Source organism: Ursus americanus, chromosome 5, assembly GCF_024610735.1.
Source record: "Ursus americanus isolate L20-20 chromosome 5, mUrsAme1.1.p, whole genome shotgun sequence".
Classification (NCBI taxonomy): Eukaryota; Metazoa; Chordata; class Mammalia; order Carnivora; family Ursidae; genus Ursus; species Ursus americanus.
The window spans coordinates 19,284,293-19,303,527 of record NC_142131.1 but is presented as its reverse complement, the minus strand read 5'-3'; the positions used below and the strand labels follow the sequence as shown (position 1 = coordinate 19,303,527).

At 34.9% G+C, this 19,235-nt stretch overlaps 1 long non-coding RNA gene across 1 annotated transcript in view; it reads right to left on the bottom strand.

The window, feature by feature from the left end:
* LOC123791492 (uncharacterized) overlaps positions 1 to 16,713 on the bottom strand; it is a 363,697-nt gene extending 346,984 nt beyond the window's left edge. Inside the window, exon 1 of the long non-coding RNA XR_006779396.2 lies at positions 14,659 to 16,713. This is a non-coding gene — a long non-coding RNA (uncharacterized LOC123791492). The remainder of the gene's footprint in view (positions 1 to 14,658) is intronic.
* Between the last annotated feature and the right edge of the window lie 2,522 nt (positions 16,714 to 19,235).

Below are 19,235 nucleotides of genomic sequence, written 5' to 3'. Positions count from 1 at the left end.
TTCCATTACACATTTAGACATTTATAGCTGGATGATAAACCTGTGTGCACCTCTGGGGGTTGGACTTATAAATCAGTGCTCACTGTAAAAATATTACACTCCTATTTGAAACCATTGGGGTTCTATATCTTGTTCTTCTAGTTTTCCAAAGAAATATGAATTCTTATGAAGGAAAAAGATATAATTTTTTTCTTAGAGGTGATATATGTTTATTATCCAGAGATATGTTGGTAAAAATAGAGTAACATATTAATGAAATAATCAATTATAGTCAGTAGCTATATTGAGATTTGGGGAACTTTAAGATGCATATTTCACTGCATAGAAAATGAGCATTGTTTTATTATTATTTTTAACTTACCACAGATGCAACTTTTGTATCACTGGTTATTAAGCAGACAAAATGATACCAACTTTGTGGTATCTATCTGTGTCAAAAAGATACAAATATTTGGGAGCGCCTGGGTGGCTCAGTCGTTAAGCGTCTGCCTTTGGCTCAGGTCATGATCCTGGCATTCTGGGATCGAGCCCCGCATCGGGCTCCCTGCTCAGCGGAAAGCCTGCTTCTCCCTCTCCCACTTCCCCTGCTTGTGTTCCCTCTCTCACTGCCCCTCTCTCTGTCAAATAAATAAATAAAATATTTTTTAAAAAAAGATGCAAATATTTGATTTGATGTAAAATGTACTCTTTCCTTTATTAAAGGATACTGAGTTATATGGGTCTCTTTCTAGATAGAACTCTAGATGATATACTAAACTCTCCACTAATAAAAGATTCAGAATAGTAGTTCCTCCCATAAAAAGCAGAACTTTTTATCATCATGAACCCTACAACTTCCTTAATTACTTTGAGAAAACATGTTTGAATAAAACTGTAGGTAAATAACATATATATCTACCATTCTGTGGCTATAAACTTACCAGGGTTGGGCTTTTCAAATCTTGCCCAATTACAAAGAAAAAACTGTCTTAAGACCGGCCCTTGGCCTGGCTCCTGGGAGATGACCTCTGAACCCTGGGAATATTCTGCCTGATAAGAATGTTTTTTTATGACTGAAGCCTTGGGCTACTCTTATTTCAGTTTGATCTGGGGTGGCTCTGAAGTCTGACTAGCTGAGGCCAGTCATGAGGATGCCTACATGACATATCCCTAATAGAAACCCTGGTCACCAAGGTTTGAGCAAACCTCCCTGGCTGGCAACACTTCACATATTTTGTTACACATCATTTCAGGAGCATTAAGCACATTCCTATCCAAAGCCACAGGAAGGGAACCCCAGAAGCTTGTCAGTGTTTTTCCCCAGACTTTGCCCCACAAGCTTTTCTCACTTTGCTGATTTTAACCTATAACCATCCCTTCCTGTAATAAACCATCACTGTGAATATAACAGCTTTTCTGAGTCCTATATGTCCTTCAATCCTCAAGCCTGAGAATGATCTTGGAGACCCTCAAGTTTTCCAAAGAAATGTATTGATTTCATTCAGATCCCCATTTATCCGCACTGGAATTCCTAATCAGAATTTGGAGACCCACCCAGCCATTTTGCAGGCTTTTTTGATTGCTCGCCAAGCCTGCTAAAATATGTCCATATTATTCCCCTCTCTGCCATATTCCACACTTTGTGGTATGTCTGCATTCCTAAACTTGCTGGATTCCTAAACTTTGTTTGGATAACAGATTGTCTATCATCAAAAATAATGGGAATAAATTTGTGTCTTCAGAAGTGATCCACTAGTAATTACAAGGAAGATCATATAAATTTACAGAGAGTAAGGTTCAGGATTTTCAAGAAATACAAATCCTACCAAAAATCTTATGACTGGAATTAAAGAATTTGCCCCTTTATCGCTGACTTTAAAAAATGCTTCTCTCTCTAAATTTGAGAGTCAAGCCATCACTTCATCATGTTATTTAGGCAATATTAAGATTTTTTTTCTGAATGACTTTATGTCGACTGGATACATAGTCCTTAGGACCTAGATAATCCATTTGCTCTTTTAATTTTATATAAAATGGTAGGCATTTAAATATTACTTTATTTAGATTCTATTAATCTATTACACTAAAAATTAACCCCAAGTCTCAATGAAAATAAATCAATATTTACATTTTATTCTTCTAATTAAATGACATTTTAAAAATCTTAGGTATGTAGTTTTCAGTGATTCTTCATAATATCAATTTCTATTTTTACTGAGTTGCTGATGTTGGGTTTGTTGATTTTTCTAAACTGATTGAAAAACTACACTATCTCTCGAAGATCCTAAAAGGATTTGTCAGACCAAACTAAGATTGAGGACCAGTAAAATGTATTTGAAATTGAATATTACATACAACATAATTTTTTTAAACCTGTGTTTAAGTTTTTAAGTACAAGCAAAACAATATAAAAGTAAAATATTCCCCTCTCTGCCAAAAATAAACAGCCTAGGGGTTGTTATTTAGATATTAATATCAATAAATAAAAGATATAATTATTGAATAGTATGGGTGCATATGAACAACTTCCCTTCATCAGTCCTGTCCTTCATACATTTGTATAAAGTAAAGCCTGTAGCTATAAAGGGACAAATGATGATTATATCTGCAAGATTCTGGAAAATGGTGAGGGTGTTTCCATTTGTATAGAGAAAGAGAAAAGTCTCACAATTCAGGGACAGGAAGCTATGATTTACATAATGAACATGGCACAGAGACCTATAAAGAAGCAAGACTTAGATGGCAGGAAAATCACATTGGCTTAATTCCAAGACACCAGGCACATCCCTGGAAAATTCTGATGTGCCGGAATATAACAGTATGTACTTTTCCCAGAGCCAGAATCAGTGCAATATTTGGCTTTCCTACTTACACTTGGAACATGGGATTCTTTTTCTCAGAGCCTATCAGGGTTCCATTTATGTTTAGCACCTGCATGCAGCCCAGGGGCTCTAGGAGGGGCTTTTTACATATAGGTATAAATTTCTTTACAGCCATTTTGTAACTTAAAGTTATTCAGTTTGATAATTTCCATACTCTAATATCTGATAATCATGAAGATGAAAGTGATACACTTACATAATTGGAATAATCCCCTTTAAATGAGTTTCTACAAATTTCTCACCATTAAAGAGAGAAATTGCTCAGCAATGTCAAATACAATGATAAACACTGATCAGTAATAAAAGCCAGGCCACTATGTATCACCAGGGTCAAGAAGCCGATCTCTGAAGTGTAAATTCCAGCTCTACCATTTACTACCTCTGTGACACTTAGTAACTATAATAATCTCTTTAAGCACCAGCAAATAGGGGTAATAATCTGTAAATAGGGGTAATAAATTTAGCTAATATAAAACTCAGGTGAAACTGAAAAGAATACGAATGGATATAAAACACTTTCTCACAGAAAGTGTTTCAATTCAGAGCAAGTGTTCAACTAGAGCTACTGAGGTAGGACAGAGGCTTTGAACATGAGAAGGTCCACACCGTTACTTCTCCCTCTTTGCCAATCATGTGGGAAACTGCACGGGAAAAGAGTACTAAGTTAGTACATGCAAGTTCTCAAAAGAGGACCATGGGACAAACAACTTTTCTCCCAGAAGTTCCACTCCTTGAGAAAAGACAGGATCTAGTGAGCAAAACAGCAGGGACGGGTAGACACAGATGAGGGCGCCATATGGGATAAAACTGTGAGAAGTTCCCAAGAATTGGGAATGTTTGAAGATAGGAAAGGACAGGAGTAAGTATTAGTGCTGACAAAATCAGCAGATGCTTATTAACTGAAAGAAGTATGATGAAAGATTGAAATTTTTGCCTGAAGCTTATTATTTTTTTTAAATGCAACTCATTACAGATATGGGTTGCTGGGGTCACAGATTACAGAGGTGTTATGGGCTGAACTACATCCTTCCAAAATTCATATGTTGTAGCCCTAACTTCCAGTACTCAGGATGAGGCTGTATTTGGGTCACAGGGTCTTTAAAGAGGTGACTAAGTTAAAATGAAGCCCTTAAGGTAGGTGGTCCCTAATCCAATCTGACTGGTGTTCTTATAAGAAGAGGAAATTTGAACACATAGAACATACCAGAGATATATGAGCAAAGGAAAGACCACGCGAGGACACAGCAATAAGGCGGCCATCTGCAAGCCAAAGAGAAAGGCCTCAGAGGAAACCAAACCTGCAGACACTTTGATCTTGAACTTCTACCCTCCAGAACTCTAAGAAAATTTATTTCTGTTGTTTAAGTCACCCAGTCTGTGGTATTTTATGGCAAACCAAGTAAACTAATACAAGAGGTAAATATTTATACTAGCTATTAAGGGGCAATAAAATGCTTAGAGGTTAAAGTGGTAGGAGAAGGGGTTTGCCTGAAATCAGACAGATTGAGTTTGACTTCTCAGTTCAAATTTTGGTTCCATTACTTTCGGTTTGTACAACCATAAGCAAGTTATTTACTCCCTCTCTACCTCAGTTTCTTCATTTAAAAAGGGGGGGGGTGCATTATAATGGTGTCTACTTCATTTGCTTGTTATCAGACCTAAAGGAGCTGAAATGATTAATACCTAAAACAGTGACTGGCATATAGTATTGATCAATGATCTTAACTATTTTAAATAGCTATTATAATTCTTTTCAAAGGTTTTCAATCCTTCTGACCTTCAGCATTATCAAAGACTATGGCAACAATGTGGAGAAAGTCTCTGGGTCAGCAGAAGCAATTTTGGCTGTGGAGCTTTCAAGGGACAGCTTACCCCAATTCACATATCTTTTTTCACTGGGGTTACAACGAGAAAGGGTCTTCTCATTTTATAATGCCCAAAAGTTGCAACTGATTGTAGGAAATATATCCAGTAAAGAAATTTGGATACAAATCAAGTTAAAGAGGTAAGAGAGAAAACTGGTTTTTAGGTTTCTAAATTCTGACATTCTGAAATATATTTGTTGTTTTTTTAATAACTAGTCTTTACTTTTCTATTAGTTTGCAGTTTCAGATACTATTTTAAGTGCTTTACATATGTTAATTCATTTAATCCTCCTTATAAACATGTGATAGAATTTATAAATGAAGAGACAGAGCGAGGTGCAATAATGTGCTCGATTTAAGGAGACAGCAAGTAGCAGTCAGGATTTGAATTTTGGTGATCTATGGCCAGAGTCCATCCTCTTATTCATTCTATGTACTACCTCAAAAGTTTATTAGGCAGATAGTAGGGGTTTCTTCTTAAGTAGATTTAACCCAAAATGTTCATTCACAGGATGCTACAGTGTTGTCATTTATTAGGGGAAAAAATGGTGTGATTCATTCCTTGAGCATTAAACAAATATAGATGCATAATATCATAGTGGTTAAAAGCAAGATTTCTGCTTTTAGGCTTATATTCCAGATCTATATAAACTTAGGGTAATTTATATATGCTCATATATCTGAAATTGTTGAAGGTTACTTTCAAGATATGAGGAAAGGTGACCTATAAAAAATCATATCATTTACCAAGAACATTATCATGCAGTTTTCCTAAAGCATTTATGGTAAATTGTAGAAACAACACTAGAAAGGTAGGTTTGGGGTCAGCTTAACTGAATTCCAAGAACTCAAGTATGATTTTCAAAATGAGACTCATCATTGGTTCTTGAGCAGGAAGTTAAATTAATCAGTGTTCTAGAGGGAATGTGCTGAAGAAATTGAAACTGGGGCTGTGAACAGAAACACCCTCACCATATTTGCAGGTATTAGACAGTAAGGACCTGAACTTGGTTTGTGACAACAGCCATGCAAAAATAGAAAGCAATGAGAAGTGTTGCAAAAGAAAAGTCAGATTTGGCCACTCGTTAGATGGAAGTAGAAAAGAAAAACAAAGTAAGATTCAAAGAAGACTGAGGCTCCTTGAGTCTGAGTTCATTGGCTCATTCAGGTGCTGTCAAGAGAAAGTGGCAGAAGAAGATCCTGGTTTAAAAAAAAAAAAAAAGATTAAAACTTTGATTTTATGAAATAAAAAACTGAAGTCTGTTTTTCATCCATATAAATCCATTCATGCTATTTCTACCTTAAGAAAGTAAAGTTCTAATGATCTAAAATAACAGAGACCCAGGAGAAACACCTGTGAATTAAAGATACATAAATTCAACATTATTTGATCTTCAGTGAGCCAGGCAAACACATAAAGAGATTCTCCTTTAGGCAAACCATTTGCTAGTGACACAAATGACTATTTGACAAGGGATTAGAAAAAAGAGTCCCAAGGAAAAAATAAAATGTCAACAGAGCTTTATCCTCTTCCTTTCTGCTTTTTGTTAGGTGCCTTACAAATTGTGAGCTAACTCTGTTTTCAGAGTTTTAAAAACAGTTGCTTGATATTAGCTGTTTCTAGAGGCAGACTGCACTAGCACCACATTTTCAACTTTTGTATTTGTACAGATAATGTAATTTAGGTGACTTGGGAATTGCTCTTCAAATTAGAACTAGTTTTAAAATTAACAACATCAAGTTAATGAGATTTTACTGAACTTTTAGGAATTTCAGAAACATGGAGATTTTTACAGAGGTACTGAGGATTATTTGCAAAACCTTCGGCAAAATCTCCAGAGTTGTGTGGTTTTGTTTTGTTTTTAATAAGTCATTACGCTTCTACAGAAGCCAGTGTATTCTCTGGAGTTTAACAGATGACATTCTTCACTTTGCCAACAAAGTACTCCAGGATGTACAACAGACCAATGAATTACTCCAGCAGAGCAATAAATGGGGGCCTGAAAAAGTTAATGCACTTCTTAAATGCCAAATTTTTTATAAAGTGGTTTAGTTTAAAAGATACATGTCAACCTAGAGTACTATATACATTAGATTCCTTAATGACAGATATTACTTAACAATATAAAAGTAACAAAGAAAAGTAAACACACTTTGGGAATAATTTTATTTTTAATTTTCTGGCTTCTTAGGAAAATAAAAGTCTGATAAAACCATTAAAACTTTCCACCCACCCCCTAAAATATAATTAAATGTAGAGGAATGTTGGTAATTTCTGCATTTTGGTATTTGTTTAGCCAAGTGCACACAGCAAAGACTAATTTACTTGCTTTTAGTTGCTCCAATATTATAAACAAGTGGAGATATGTATAAATATATATACATATGTAGATGCTCATATATACATATACATATCTAGTTGCTTATGTTATTTTATTATTTTACTGCACATATATACATATATTCCCATATGAAACTCTATTAATACATTTCTTTCAAATACTTAATTTTGTGCTTTCAGGGAAAATGATGCATGAGCTTAGAGGTCAGCAGATCTGAGTTCAAGAAGTGGCTCTTCTACTTTCTAGTTTTGTAACTTTGCGCAAGTTACTTAGTCTAAGCCTCACTTATCTCATCTGTAAAATAAACATAATAGTAAGGTTGCTATGGATACTAAATGATTATGAAATCACTTATCATTGTGCCTGGACATGGCGGCTTTGATAACAGCAACTTTATTGTTCATTTTACTCCTTTCATCAGATTGTAAGTATCTTTAAGGCAATCATTATACCAGACTATGTTTCTATAATTCTATATGTCGTCTAACACTGCATCTATCACTCCCAGCCTTTGATGACAGCCTTTCAAAGATACCCTCTCCTTTATCATCTGTGTAAGGTACTGACACATTCTACCATCCCCTAGATGGATGTCTATGAAACTTATAAGGAAAGTCAGCCTAACGTGGAGCTTTCATCAAAATTTACCTTGAAATTTGAAAACAAAAACACTGAGGCAGAAGCAGAACAAATATTTTGCCCAAATAAAAGGAAAACTTCCCAAGTTAGAGTTTCCATCCCTGTAAGGTTCTTACACACAAGCACCATACTACTGGGAGCATGTATGACCAGGGTTAGTGCTTGCATTCATCTGATAAAATAGCGCTGTACTTCCATTTGTCTTGGATAAGCAGTTGTCTACCCATCTTCAGCGTTCTTCTTCTTTCCACTGGTAATGGAAAGAATTTGTCTGAGTTGGGAAGATAAGACATACACACGAGCTGGTTTACAAGTTCTCTTGGAGTCCTCTAAGACTGAATATCCTTGGTATGACTTCAATCCATTTAGAGGCTAATCCTTTGGAAGACCTTGCTTTGCTGGCTCCCTTTTCTTCTGCTTAGCATAAGCAGTCACTTCACAGTCACTCTCACTTATCTTTCAAAACCAATTTCACGGGTAACTTCCATAGGAAAATACTTCTGACATCCTACGACTGAATCAAATTCCCTTCATTTGACCATTACTTCAACAAATATATGAGGACCTACTATGTGCTGAGTACTGTCTTACACATGGAAATAAAGCAGTGATCACATTAACTAAAATCTCTCCTGGAGCTTAGCTCCTAATGAAGGGAAAAAGAGAAAACACCTAATATACCACAGGGAATAATAAGACATGTAACTGAAAGTAAAACACAGGATGGCAGAAAAATAAAGCAGGCTGGGGGAGCCAGGACATTCCGACCAGTAGGGTAATTACTGTTAAATAGGAAGGTCAGGGAAAGCCTTAATGATACAATGGCATTTAGGCAGTAATTCCCAGGAAGTGAAGAAACCAACCTCTGTATATTCAGAGAAAGAATGTTCCCGATTGGAAGAACTGCAAGTACAGAAAGCCTGAGGTGGGGAACATGCTCAGTATGTGTTAAGAACAGGAAGGATGCCTTCATGCCTGGAGCTCTGTGACTGCGGCAACGTGCTGATGAGATACAGGTAAACATGTGAGGCCTTTCACCTAACAGACCTTGAGAACTCCAGCATTTACTCAGAGTAAGTTGAGAAGCCTCTGAGGGGTTTGAGCTGAAGAGTGTCATGACGGGACTTAGGTTTAAATGAATTAGTCTGATTTCTGTCTTAAGAATGGACTATAGTGGGACCAGGGGGGAAGCTGGCAGATCAGTTAAAATTTTACATGGTTCAGAGGAAAGATAATGGGGGTTCCCTATGTGTTCCTTTCTCAAGTTGACCACAAGTACAGCCTACCATTATCCTACCCTTCTGCTTCTGTCTTGATAAAATGGTGACATCCCTAAAAGGAGAAACAGGTTTCTTATCTCTGTACCATCAACATTTTACCAAAAACTTGGCATATTACAATGCTCGGTAAATGTTTATGAACGAAAAAAATCTATTAATACAGACTTTCAAAGAAATTCAGACCCTGAAGAGATCCAAATATCACGGCTTTTTAAATGGAAATATTTATTTAAAAAATAATCTGGGCTGATTCACTATAGGAGAAAAGTACTAGTATTATCCTATATTTTTTGAGATATTGCTCTCCAACTCTATGCAGTAAAAATGGAAAGAAATAAAATTAGGGCTGTGAGCCAATCCCAGAAATGGCAACTAAAGCAATAAAGGTAATGGATTTTGATCAGTTCCTAAAATGAAAATCATAAATAATGTGCATGAAAAATGTAAAGTGACATTAATAAACATCTGTTTAATATTATTAAGGTCAGTGGAGAAAAAACTAATTGTAGTAAATATTTTAATTGGTGTTTTGGCAAAAAGCATTTGAAATTTGAACGATAATAAGGAAAATTTTATGAATAAAGGCAGGTTTTAATATTCCAGACCATAGTGAATCACAAAAAAAAGCATTTGCCTATGTATTAGTTTGCTACTGCTGCTGTGACAAATCCCCATAAACTTAGTGAGTTAAAACAACACAAATTTATGAGCATAATTTGTAGTTCGGAATTCTGACACAGGTCTCACTGAGCTAAAAATCAAGATGTCAGCAACGCTGCACTCCTTTCGGGAGGCTCTAGGAGACTTGTCTTTTTCAGCTTCTAGAGAATGCCTTAAGTTATGATACATCTATATGATGGAATACCATAGAGTCCTTAAAATTAGGTTTCTGGGATTTTTAGTTATATGACAAAATATTAAAAGTGACAGGTGTTACAAGCCACATTATATATGTAATATAATTTTCAACTATACAAAAATATATGGACAAATATGCATGGACAATGCATGGACAAATAACTGAAAAAAGGTATTATATGACTGCTTCTAAATGTTATAGTTATGAGTAATATCTATTTCTTCTTTATGCTCTTTTCCTAATTTTTAAATGAACTTGTATAAATTTTACTTTTAAACTAGCATATTTTTAAAAACAGCATCATGCAATTAAATTAATAGCCCATGTCTTCATACAAATATTGCATTGTCTTCTTCTGATACTTTCTTCTTCTCCTTTTCCTCCAATCAAGCATGGAATTAAGACTTTGTTTTAATTTAAATGAAAAAGGGCAAAAGTTGCATCATGCTCTTTTCCCTTTCATTCATAACCTAAATTCTTCAAAGTACTATAACCAATGCCGTTTGGATTTCCTGACTTAAGTTTCAAAGAGATTCTATTTCTACGAAATCTCCTACCTTATTCTCCCGCTAGACGGTAGGTAACATTTTCCGAAAAGACAGGATTTTTAATTTTAACTCTGCAAGGCATTCTCCTTTCAGATCTGTTGAAATCTTACAGCATCCTAGGATTTTCTGGCACATACAAAATTGAAAAGAGGTACAAAACCATGAAGACAGTAAAAAGATCAGTAGTTGTGAGGTGGAGGAGTGGGAGGACGAAGGAGAGGATGAATAGAAAAAACACAGAGAACTTTAGGGCAGTGTATTAGGATACATGTCATTATACAATTGTCCAAACTCAGAATGTACAACACCAAGTGAACCATAATGTAAACTAAGGACTTTAAGAGACAGTGATGTGTCATCCTAAGTTCATCAATTGTAACAAATGTACCACTCTGGTGGGGGATGTTGATAATGGGGGAGGCTCTGCATGTGTGGGAGCAGGGGTACATGGGAAATCTCTGTAACTTTCTCTCAATTTTAATGTGAATCTAAAACTGCTCTAAAAATATAAAATCATTAAAGAACAGGTAAATTTTTTAAAAAGGAAATATAAGTAAATGCACGCCTCCTCATCCATTTAAAAAATAACAAAGCTTTGTCTTTCATCTGCCAAATGTAACTACTAAAAAGGCCAACAAAATCATTTCAGCTACTTTGTTTTCATACATGTTATACATCTGTACATTTGAGTATATACGTACATTACCTTCAAACAGGAAATAAATAGCCTATTATCAGAGAAATCAGCCCAGGAATCAAACATATTCTCCTCTGCCACTTGCCTTTTGATAATCACTTTTCTCCCACTTTGAAAAGAAAAAGCATATTTGTCTTTATTCATCTAGAATCTCACAATGGTACACTGCACTGAAGTATACATTTCCCTCGTGCCCATCAAAGGAACAATTTGAAATATTGGTATCTGTGAAGACTTCTTCAATCAAGGCACAATATACGCATGCCATAGCTTTGTGTCCATCCTTGTATTTATTATACCTTTTTCCATTAAGGGCTAAAAGTGAAATTAAGGACAGGGTAATTTGGCCCACATTGGAATCATTTGAATTTAGGTAAATTCTGAATAGGGCAGCATGACTGAAGACAATTTTTGTTGCCTACTCCATCTTGTCCCTTCACTGCCTATTGACACTACCCCTGAGGGAGAGCCCTGTAGGCACACAGGCACAAAATATTAAAGGTGCAGCCACCTTACTGGCAAATTCATGCGAAGACTCAATCCCTGCTTTACCCATCAGAATCACTTCTGGAAATCAAATGTGATGTGGTTACCATGAGAAAAATATCAATGTTTTGTAAATTTAAAAATGAAGTTGGACATTCTGTGACAGCCTGCCTTGGCTGATTCATTTGACAATGAAACTGAACTTTCCAATTAAGTTTAAGATGGGCATTTTCCATGAACTGAAAGAGTTAAGTCTACAACTAAATTTTGATAGAAATAAATATAAGATACTTTATAAGAAAAAAGTGCTTTATAAAAAATTAGCATAAATATATTAAAGTAAATGATATTTTTATTTCACTAACCCTTTCTGAATACACTCAGTTAAGCAAGGTGCCTTTATGTGAAAAAGTAATAGAAATGACTGCCACTTGAAAAGGCTTGGGAAAGCCTTTATGTTGTTGAAAAAGTACAAGACTAATAACTAGATAATAAATTCTTTTGCAAAAGAGATGATGTCTAATTCTTTGCTTACAAGGAAATTGAAGGAGATCCTTATCAAGTTGACAATTGAAATATAATTTTAATAATATATCCCCATATGATTTTTAACATAAGATTGATAAAGAACTTAACATAGTGACAACACTATAAAAATTTTTCCACCTACTTATTTAGTTGAAAATATCTATCAATGTTTTCAACTACAAAAACAAAAAATAGGAATAGAAGGCGTATAAAACTTGCCTCATTCTGGTAATATATAATATGAATCCATAAAGATATACTACCTTTCATACAAAAAAAAAAAAAAAGACTTTTGTTACCCAGCAAAAACTGATAGATTGAGTAAAATTCCTTTCACGAAATTGTGGTAATAAGAGTCAATACATTTTACCACCCATCCTCTCGGTGCAGAAGAACCTTCCTGTATATTCCATCTGGTGTGAATTTGTTTTTTCCACTTTCCTCAGTTTCTTCACTGACAAAAGCAGAAGCCGTATTTTTTCCTCATTTAAATGACTTATGCTTCCCTCCTTTGACAGTGTCTAGAAGTAGATGTTGTTTTAAAAGTCTCTTTCATGCATTTAATTTTTTTTATTTTACTTGTTATTGAGATACAACATAAACTGCATAAATCTTAAATGTACAGCTAATTAACTTTTGAAAAGCATATGTCAATGGAACCTCCATCCAGATCAGAATGTAAAATACTATTTAACACCACAGAAGCCTCTTTCTTGCATCTTCCCAGTCATTGCCACCCCTCCCATACACCAAAGAGTAAGCACTGTTCTGACTTCTACTATAATAAGTTAAGTTCTGCCTACTTTTCAAACTGCATAAAATAGAATCATACAATATATACCCCTTTATGTCTGGAAACTGAAAAAGAAAAGACACAGGATGAGAGAATATATTGGCAATACACATATCTGACAAGGGACTTGTACCAGGATATATAAATACAAATCAACGAAAAGACAGACAATCCAGTTTTAAAATGTGCAAAAGACTTGAACAAATATGTTACCAAAGAGACTAACCAAATAATATTTCATACATTTTGAGGATCTTCCTTTTAAGCCCTGAGTCTTTTGAGCTCTCAGATGCCAAAGCTTAAAGTTCCCTTATTTAAATTAATCTCTTCATTCACATATTCATAAAACATTTGTTTAATATCTCCTATGTTCAAGGAACTGTGTTGTGCAATGGAAGGTAAGATAGATAAGGCTCCCAGTCTCAGGGAATGAAGGGTCCAGGTGAAATAAGTCATGGGGAAAAAATGGCCATGCTCAATATAAATAGCAATACTGGCCACAACAGAAAAAAAAATTATTGACTGTTCTTACTTGACATTAGGGGAAGGGTAGAGAGAATTGATTAAAGAAGAAAAGGCGATATTTGGCAGATTTAATATCTCGCGTGATTAGTGTCATACACCTGAAACAAAACTTAGACAAATACCCCCAGGGAATGTCACTCCTGATGATTTTCTTTCCTGTGCTTCTCTCATCATGGAAGTCAGACTTTGGTCTGAGGAGGTTATAAAAAGCCTTATGGCAGTAATTTGCTGGATCAGGACCAAGAACCATTCTTACTTTTAATTCTACCCTGCCCTTGGTATTCCAAAACTAGATATCTGAACTACATTCCACAAATTATTGGATTTTCTAACCCTGACTCCTGATATCCTACTAACTGCATCCTTCACATCTACCTGTAAACCTTAGTCTAGCATTTTTAATGCTTAGATCACCATCCATCATCTATTTTTTTTCTCTCTTGTTTCTGTATGCCATATCTGGAACCCTATGCAGTCCTCAGGTTAATTGTAGCTTCACCTATATGTGTCTGTTTGTTTGTATTTTGACTTTGGAATTTTTTCCTTGGTGTTTTAAGCCCATAAGCACTTCCCCAAAACAACAAACAGACCTCTGGTCTTGCTCTTGAGTTTGGACCCCTGGTTTTCACTCAGTTCTGAACCACTTCTACTCTCTAGATTCAAGGCTTCCTCAGTCTAGCCCATCTTTCAGTTATAGAAGTGCCAGCCACAACAAAAGAAAAAAGAGGAAAGGAATTTTTTAATAAAAGCACACAATGGACACAACCTATTCTTTTCAAATTAGGATATCAATTTTTAAATTGCTGCATCTCTCATCAACGTGTATTTCATGAATTTTCCTTATGCTTTTGTAATACACTAAATCATAACCTAGAATAGTTTTCTCAAAATCTAGCCTATCTGCATCAGAAAATCCTAAGGGTACTTACTTTGAATAAGATTCTTAGACCCCGCTACAACCTACTGAATCAGAACCTTTGGACCCGGGGCGCCTGGGTGGCTCAGTCAGTTAAGCAGCTACCTTAGCTCAGGTCATGATCCCAGGGTCCTGGGATCAAGCCGCACATTGGACGCCCTGCTCAGTGGAGGGCCTGCTTCTCCCTCTCCCTCTCTCTCTCTCTCTGCCACTCCCCATGCTTTACTCTCCTGCTCTCCATCAAATAAATCAATAAAATCTGTAAAAAAAAAAAAAAAAAAAAAAAAAAGAAGAACCTGTGCACCTGAAGTTCACATACCAGATTTTTTCCTTAGACGCTCCAAAGGTGATTCCAAAAGGTGGTCCAAAGAGTCCAAAGTCTTAAAACAACTGAAATAGAACAATTCCATGAACAGACTACCCACCAAACAATTTAAGGACTTACTTTTACCTACTCTTTGATAGGCACTATGGGAGAAATTCAAAGAAACTTTCCTGAAGAGGCAGGGACTCCTCTGATACTACGTATAAGCCCAGGATAGCTTCTTTGAGGGATGAGAGATCACATGTGGAGAGAATCCAGCTTTCTCTTCTAAAGCAGCTATGTGACTGGACTAGACCATCTAATCCAAGCCAAAGCCAGCTCAGATGAGAAAAACTGCCCTACCAGTGCACAGAATTATGGGGAAAAATTTTGAAGTGTAACGTTTTAAGCAACTGAATTTTGAAGTGGTTTGTTATATAGCAAACACTAATAGACCCAGTAAAATTTCTTTCACAGAAACTTTGTGGTAAGGGTCAATGCATTTTACCACCCAACCTCTCAGTGCAGAAGATCCTTCCTGTATATTGAATCTGGTGTGAATTTTTCCTTACCACTTTCTTCAGTTTCTTCCATTCATTCACAAAAGTCTTGCCACTTCTTTTCTCCTTAAGAGCTTCTGACCACCTTTTAAATTTTGTTTATTACATTTTATTGGCACTAACCCTTCATTCACCATCAACTACATATAATGTTTTATAACAGGGTCAAAACATTCAATGAAGTTCTTTTTACAAGAGCACAAAAATTGAGAACTACCTAAATCACCAACATTAGGACAACTAGGTAAATTATGGAATTTGATGAAAAAAAAATTCAACTACTGAAAATCATGTTTTTTGAAGAATATTTAGTGACAAGGAAAATGCTTACAATGTAATAAATGAAAAGAACAGAATTAAAAACTATACATAAGGCTATTCATATACCCATATATAAAAGTGAAGGACATGCACTGGGATTTTAACAGTTGTTATCTCTAGATAATGACATAACAAATGATTTTTACTGTCTTCTATACTGTTTTTCTTTATCCATCTTATACATGAACATTTATTACTTTCACATTAAAAAGAAGCACATTTTAAAAATACGTAAATGGTATTCCTGCTTCCTGCCACAGTTCTCCAAATTAATCTGCAAAATATCTTTCCAAATTACAACAATAAAAATAAAAAATAATAAGAAAATGTAATTTTTGGTCACTAGAGCTTACATTTTGTCAAAATGGAATCTAATATTAGGGACACTATAGTAGGCAAAAAAATTAAAAACCAAAAAATACAAAAGAAAGGTCTTGCTACAGCCCCAACCACTCACATTCACTGTTTTTACATGTAAATGATCACACTGTGTTTTTCTTTCTCAAAATGAAATTTTTCTATTTGATATGAAATAATGTATTAAATTTATTGGAGTTGGGAAAACTAACCTAAGTACTTGTGTAAAGCAGTACTTTGCTAGAGCAGAGACACAAATTTTGTACCTCTAAGTAATAAGTTTGTTTTTCATAGGACTGTAAAAGACTAGCAATTGTGAAACTAACTTATGTGTCATCTAGGATTTGGCAAATAATTAAATATGTTGTGGTATAAGAGACAGCTATCTCATTGTCAGAGTAAAGATTAATAAATAGGATAAAAGAGAAGGCTAGAATGGACCTGGTGATTTGGATTAAAATTGGATTAATCAATATAAACCCTGTTGTTGTTATTGTTGTTTTTAATAGTTGGATCTAGAAATAGATACAAATGTGTATGATGTATGCACGCATGTGTATGTGTGTGTGTATATATCTTTTTCATATATTTATGTTCATATGTGTGTATGTGTATATGCGTGTGTGTGTGTGTGTGTGTGTCTTTCCTAGTTCTGTCCACTGAAAGTGTCTAGAAGAGGGATGCCTGGGTGGCTCAATCAGTTAAGCGACTGCCTTCTACTCGGGTCATGGTCTCAGGGTCCTGGGATGAGCCCCACATCTGGCTCGCTGCTCAGCAGGGAGTGTGTTTCTCCTTCTCCCCCTGCCCCTACCCCACCCTCCTCAGTTGTGCTCTCTGCTCTCTCTCGTGCTCTCTCTCAAATAAATAAAATCTTAAAAAAAAAAAAAAAAGGTGTCTAGAAGAAATTTTACCCAATAGTAATGAACATGCTTAACACCGTATTTTTTTTTTCCAAACACCATTTTCAAAAAAAAGTAACCAGGGCTGGGCTAGGGGAAATGGTATCAGAGGTTAAAGAGTGTCTTCTGACATGATGCACTGAGAAGGACACAAAATCACTTCTCCACTATTTTTGGCAAAAATGCATTATATCAACTTTAACAGGAGATACCATCAGACAAATTCAATTTGAAGTAGATTTATTCTACCAAATACTGGCTAGTACTCTTTCAAGATGTTAAGATCACAAATGAAAAAGTATGACTGAGAAAATGGCCCAATTAGAAAAGACTAAGGTGCCATGATCAGGGTTAATTCTCAGGCTTTGACCTTTGTATTACAGTTTTGTGAGATGTTATTGTATGGTGAAGATGGGTGAAGGAACTCTTTATACATTTTTGTAAGAGTTTTTAAAGTCTGGAGATATTTGAAAATTAGAAGTTTTAAAAGAGGGATTTAATGTAGGAAAGGGAATTTTTTTAATTTTGATATGACTAAAACTCTCATTCAAAAGTTGTTCCTAATTCTGTATTTAATTGTCATTTTATCTTTTTTAAAGACTTTCCTTATTGTAACATTAATGTCCCTACTGGCAGCAAGAAGAATCAAGAATTAAATATTCTGCAGTAACATTTCACCCTTTCTTCTTCCAATAACTTTCTTTTCTCCTTCTAAATTTGAGTTGTGTTCTTCTCCCATTAAACCTGTAGGAGAAATAAACCTTATTTATTTTTCTAAAATTGTACGTATTGTACAGCTTTTTATAAACTTCCAACATCACTGAAATACTATAATAATGTGATTCTGGACACTATGGTTAAATAATTGCTACTGTCTTGATAGTTACTCAGAATAATGTAGTTAAAGCATTATTCTAAATTCCATAATTAAATAATTAGGGTTGTCTTGCTTGCATGCTATTTTCATTACTACTTCTGTTTTTCCTTATTTTTGTCTTCCTGAATCAATGCTGACATCTCTCTGGAATGTGCTGGCTTTTATTTAATTTTTTTTTTTTTTTAATTTTTTTGAGTGGTTCCTCGAGTGGAATGACATGACAGCTTTCAAGTGATTTTTTTCTTTTCTTTTTTCCTTTATTTTTATTTTCTCATTCCTTTTTTCTTTATTTAATTGTAGTAAAATATAAATAAGATAAAATTTATCATCTTAACCATTTTTAAGTGTAACTTCGGCAGCATTAAGTGTATTCACATTGTTGAAAAGTTCTAAAATTGTCTTTTTTTCTTTTTACTTTTATTTATACAACCAAAAAAGATGCAAAGCAAAGATGATTTGCTTAATTTTGGAGGACTACTAAGGAGAGTGTATTCCTGGTTTCATGTACCACTTTTTCAGATAGTATTTGGAATCATTCACGTGAGAGATGAATAAAAGGATTAGAGCTGATTTTGATCTCAAATGATTAGGAACAAAAACCAAGAGAAGAGAAGTAGAGAGCTAAAATACAGTTATGTGCCTCCTGTATAGAACTCGTCTTCTAATGAACTCAACTGTCCAGAATACAACTTTACCAGAAAGAGTAAGTATATAAAGGTCTCCAAGGAAAAAAGAGTGGTGTAACAAAATCCATGTTTTTAGTTTTGTATACTTCAGGCGCAAAAGAACTTCATGCCTTCATTCAAGACTTTACTCTTATTTGGGGCACCTGGATGGCTCAGTTGGGTAAGCTTTGTACTCTTGATTTAGGCTCAGGTCATGATCTCAAGGTCAGGAGATCAAGCTTCTACAGGGGCTCCACACTCAGCAGGGAGCCTGCTTGAGATTCTCTCCCTCTCCTTCTGCCCCTCCCATACTGCCCCCCCCCCCAACACTCAAGCTTTCTCTCTCTCAAAAAATACATCTTTTTTAAAAAAGAGCTTACTCTTCCTTTAAGGACAACATAACATATTTGGCTATCTGGTATCTAAAAATCACAGACTAAAAATAATAAATATGAAGTAAAAAAAAGGAACGCTTATAGGCAATATTGGTAATATACTGAAAATACAAAATTATACATGGAAAGGAAAACCATGCAAAGCAAAAAAATGAGTGTATTGTTAAAGAATTGTTAAAGAATAAAAATATCTTTCATATCTCAAAATTCCTGGAGGCTATAATAAATTAAAAAACGTTTTAATAAGTGATTCTTATAATGATATGTTCAGCATATTCTATTTTTAAAACAGGGCATGAAAATAAAATCACACTGAGTGATTTCTATGTGGCAGTATCAACAGGTTTAAGTTATAGGATATATACTGCATTCAGATGTAAAAGTAGAGTGGCTTTTGTTTTATTTTTGTGGTTGTCTGAAATGTGAGTGCTTTACACTAATGTGGGGGAAGGGAGACATATTGATGAAAAGAAATTGCACCAGAATCATTTTTTCCCCAAGATATAATGTTACACAAC